This window comes from Eschscholzia californica, unplaced genomic scaffold (assembly GCF_041429995.1).
Source record: "Eschscholzia californica isolate CP2 unplaced genomic scaffold, dmEscCali1.0.p SCAF_6, whole genome shotgun sequence".
Lineage (NCBI taxonomy): Eukaryota > Viridiplantae > Streptophyta > Magnoliopsida > Ranunculales > Papaveraceae > Eschscholzia > Eschscholzia californica.
Window position 1 is genome coordinate 14,659,202 of NW_028238483.1, and position 5,549 is coordinate 14,664,750.

Genomic DNA, 5,549 nt, shown 5'->3' on the forward strand with positions numbered 1-5,549 from the left:
GGAGTTCTAGCTAGCTTTCTAGGTAGGAGATTAAGTAGTCCATTCGGTGTCCCGAGTAGAGGAGCAACAATTGGAGCTCTTGGTCTTCTAGAGTGATTGGAAAGGTTCGAGGGAAAACTAACGATTAAGATAATCTTCTAGTTTTACTTAATTACTTAGTTAATCATTAGTTATGCAGGTGATCCTTGTGACACCCCGTGTCCCAAAATAGACACAACCACGCCCCGGCAATTCACAGACGAGACAAAAATCCAGCAGAGTCTCCTTTGTAAATCGAACCGGTTGCACCTATAAAACCTGTTATGCAAACCATACATTCGCATAAACAAGAATAAACTATTAAGCGGAAGCTAAACAAACTCACTTTCGGGTCGAAACCCGAACCACAAAAAAAACTACAAAAGCCTCATAAACATCGATACAATCTATAAACAACTCTAAGTGTTAAGTATATACATATTAGAGTTTGGTTCTGCAATAATTACATAACTTTAAAACAACGAAAAGTCAATAAGCAAACAACCGAAGAAAACGACGCAACGCCACTAACCTCGTCACACAAGATCACCGGCTGGAATACACACTCCGCCTCGAGGCTACTACAAGAACCTGCACACAGACAACTAGTAGGGGGTCAGAATACTCACCGCCACGAGTTATTCTGGTAGAAGACCAATTCAAAACCCATCACATTTTCAGAAGTTCATTTAATAAGGTCCAAACATCGTGACAAAACGACTTATCAAACCAGTTACTGTATATACTATATACAAAACCATTTTTCCTTAATCTAGCAAGCAATAGCAGTGATTAGCTGCCCACGTATGGTGCGCTCCCAATTAAGAGAGAGTTCCTCAGGAGAATCTAGAATGCGTTAGATAGTACCAGCCCATATAGGCACTAGCTAATGCATTAACATCTCCTCGAGAAAGTGACTTACCCCAAGCCGGTAAGCCCCTTTCCCACTAAGGGACTCAACAATCATTGAAGAGTTTACCTCGTGATACATATATACCTTAAGTACCTACATACGTTTTAGATCACCGAGTTCGAATAAGAGAGCCGTCCCCAACACCCATGGAAGGATCTGAACCTCATTCTCTTCGGTACCCTGTCATGCATCTAATGCGATCTTTCAAAATCAATTTCATTCGTATATCAAAACCATATACTCATATTTGATTCAAATCAGTTTCATTCATATATCAAAACCATATTCTCATATTCGAATCATTATCTTATCAAACACGGAAATTGAACAACCAATAGTCATATCGCATGCAAAGCAGAGGGATCCCAATCAATGTCACCTCCCAGACGAGCGGTCAGGGTGTACGACCCTGAGCCTCGATCTGGAGGCATGAGCACCAATGGCTAGCAAATGAAGAACTCTACTCCCACGGGTCTCATGACTAGTGTCGCACCACCTCACCGGTCTCACACGGGTTACATCCGTCCATGTTTCATCCTAACCTCAATGTCTACGTGCCCGTAGGTTGACATACTGTGAAGTCGGGTACATACAAGAAAACTCCAAGCAGTTCACAATCACAGTAAAACCGTTCGAAAATATCTCTCGTGTTCCACCAAAACATTCAACATATTTCAGTTCATGGCTTAAAATTAGGTTTCATGCTACCTAAAATCTTGTTATAATGGCGCATCAAACTAGAACCTAACCCATTTCATTATAGAAAACCATTCTGGAAAAAGGATTTAGAACCCCTACTTGGTGGTACTTCAACTCCGCCGAAACCGTAGCATTATCGTCAACGATAAGCTCCGGCTCCCCTCTACCAATCCATAAACAAAATAAACATTAGGTTCTTCGATAAGAACCTTGGTACAACAAAAGAATAGATAAAATAAAAGAAAGAAAACTTAAAACATAAAAGTAAATCCGAAAACGTTTGGAAGACTTCGACTATATCAAATTCGATCGATCTAACTTCCACAAACATATCCAATTAAGCCCACTCATACACCGTTTGAACGGTACTTCTGTCCTTAACATTTGGTTACTAAATGTCTTCACCAAATTCAGATTGAATCATCTTCTAAATTAGCGAAATCCGAACAACAGCAAAATAGACTTTCCGAACCACGAAACATACACAAAACATACACAACAGTGCATCAGTTTATAATGTTTCAACACAATCTTATGTCGGTGGAAATCTTATATCATTTATAATGTTTTAACCGAAGGTGGTTTCTCCTAATTTTAATTAGAACATCTCCGAAAAACACGAAACATACACAACAGTGCATCAGTTTCACTGATCGTACGATGTGTGTTTTAACACTCATATATCCCTCTTCCTAACTCCAAATATTTCGTACTATACAGTTCTGGAATCTTAACAAGATAAGCTAAAATAATCAAGAAGACTCAAACAGCATTCGATATCCCGATGACCAGCTAAAATGGTAAAATAGTAGGCAGCTCTCAGGTTTGCTGAATAGCGCGTTGTTCGTTAAAACAGTCGGAACTCTCTCGCCCGAGATTGAAATGACAAGTTCCGTACCAATTCGGAAGCTAACATCTTAAACTACAACTCTTTTGTTTCGGTAAAACCCGTTCGAACACTCTACAAGGCCCAGATTGTACGACAACAGACTGAACTGTGCAGTCCCTCGAAATTGTCGTTCGATCATGAAACTAACCCAATTTACTTCTCTAACCTTGCTTAAGGCAGCAAGACAGCTAAGCACCTGATGGTCCATGATACGTTCCCCTAACTGGGAGGTCGTCCGGAAGAAACCAGCTCTGCAGAACGCCCTTGACATGGACAGATCAGCCCTGGGGTCTCAAGAGGAGTAAGGGGGGTCTACACAGGTTCGCCCAGTGTCTTACGCCCAAAACTGGGGAGACAACAGCGCCAAGTGACCTATTTACTTAATCCCGAATCTTCCATAAAGATCTGAGTCGGCCACATATCTCGAAGTGTTTAAGCCCGAATGGACTCCACGTATCTCAAGGAGGAAATTTCTCCTTTAGAGTCTATCGCTTTGGTAAGATATTTACGAAGTATCCTTGAACTTAGGAACTTCCACTTAATAAAGATCCGCAATAGACTCAAAGAGAAACCCTAGATACTCAATAGAGGAAACATTCCTTACGGTTTGTGGGCAACCGCCTCGCCACCGCCACTAATCACAGTCGGCCTAACATTGCCTATAAAAGGCCCCCCACATCGTCCTTCACAGGACACGATCTATTCACACGAAAAAGATCACAAAACATTCAGAGCTCCCACAACTCGCCCCCCAAAAGAATCGATCAATATTCATTCTTTTACTGCAAAGAGCACCCTGAGTGTCTTGAGCGTCGGAGCGATTTTCGTACCCCTTGTAGGTTTTCCACCCTCGGGAACAGACTGAAGTAGATGTCCTTCGACCAAGGATGAAATGGGATAAATTTATCGGATTGGACAATTGATGAAGAAGATCATCAAGTCCGGTTTATTTAAGGATCGTAGAGTTTAAGCTAGAAACCAACTACGATCGTCGAATTACGAAGTAATTCGCAGCTAACTTCAACGGAATCCTACAACGGGTTATACATAAGAGTTTCAATTTGATCAAAGGATATGACTAGTGGGAGTGAGATATAACCATGGGAGTGTCCCATAAACATATCTCGTAGGCCTAAAGAGAAATTAGGCAAAGATAGTACGAAAGCCAAAAAACGGGGTTTTTGGGACTAAACCGATTCGGGCATTGTTAGGGCTCGGATTGGGCTGAATTTCGGAGGGTCGGTTCTTGTGATAAGGAAAAATATATCTGCCAATTTCGGCTGGGTTTAGACGTCACCTCCTCAAGGAATTGAAAAAATATCAACTAGTTGCTATTTTCGACAATTTCCTTAAATCTTATTCTAAAGGGTCTTTTAGGAAACCTAATTGGAGATGGATTCTTATTAGGGTTCTATATAAAGACTCTTAGCAGAGAGAATAAGGTGTGTAATTTCTCTCTAAGCTTTCTTACTCTACCACATCAAGTAGAGAGGAGAAAGTGAGCTAATTCCCAACTATCTATCTTGTCACAGAAGAAGGAGTTCTTCTTCCAACCACCATTGTAGTTCTAGCTAACAACAAGGTGGGAGATCAAGTTGATTTCTCGTGTCCCAAGTAGAGGAGCTACGTTTGAAGCTCTTGATCTTCTCAAAGCGATTTGAAAGGTTCGAGGGAAAAACTAGCGATTAAGGTAATCGTCTTTCTAGTTTTACTTAATTACTATTATAGGCTTATGCATGTGATCCTGGGGATACTAATGTTAGACATATGATGTCTTTGTCCGCTATAAACATTAGTAGAAGGGTGTAAAACCCAACAGTAGCTTCAGAGCCTCTTGCACATAGCCTATCTTATCTAAGTTTTGGACTAATCCATACTTTTCTAGATAGATAGCAATAATTAAAAGTGTTTTAAACATAAAATTTAATTAATTTTGAATGAGATTCAAGAATTCTTCAAGTTGATTTCAAAATTTGTTCTTGAAAGTGTTTCAAAAACCTAGATTTTGATCCAAAATTGTTTAGATTAAGAGTTGTTTTTGAGTTTTGGAAACTTTGAAAAACAAAATTTGGCAACTAAGAAGTGTTCTAAAAGTGGAATAGCAAATAGGAGTTGCAAAAAGAATTATTTTTTTTGGAAACATGTAGTTTTAGAAACTCCTAAAAATCCGGCCAGGAGCTTTGGAAGCTTCCTGGTCGGGGCCAGTAGCTGATGGTAGACACGTCTGGCACACGGTTCCAGCTACTGGAGGATGCGTCTACCAGACGCGTCCAGTAGCCACCAGGAACCGAGTCACTAGATCACTCTGTCTCGACCAGACGCGTCTTAGAGACGCGTCTGGGGTCCTGGGGTGTCTCGGTTTGTTCCGAGATACCCTATGCTGGTCCGGTCTAGCACCACACTCGTCTAGGACGCGTCTGGAGCATGGACTAGCGTCCTAGCTCTAGGCCAGGACGCGACCAAGCCGAGAAGGACTCGGCCAGGACATGGCGGCCCTTTGGACCGTGCCATGTCCGGACCTTGGCCGAGTCCTTTATGGGCTTCGGCCGGGACTTGTTTTGGACTTGTCCCGGGCTTTTTCGGACCATCAAAAGGGACCATCATTCGAGTGGGAGTTTTATCCAATTTCTTCCGATTCCAACCAAATATTTCCGAAATTGACCCGGGCCATTCAAGGCCTAAACGGAATTTTTCTTTAAATTGAATTTTAAAATCAAAACCAAGACGCACCATTAGTCTAATTCTTTGATATAGACTTAAGGTCCGTCATGACATGTAGATGTCGACAAGAGTATCTCCCGGAAACACATGCATATATAATTGTTAGCCATGAAATATATTATATGATTGCATGTGATGTGAATGAGGAAACTAGTATGGCCATAGAAAGTGTTTCTTATTCTTGTTTTAAGCACGGATGGGTGCATAATTTGTAATAGTTTTAATTTCAAATTTACACGATCTGCGAATCGTTTGAGTCTTTTGTAATTAGAGTTTAGGGTTTATGAGTCAATTGAAGAAACTCATGGA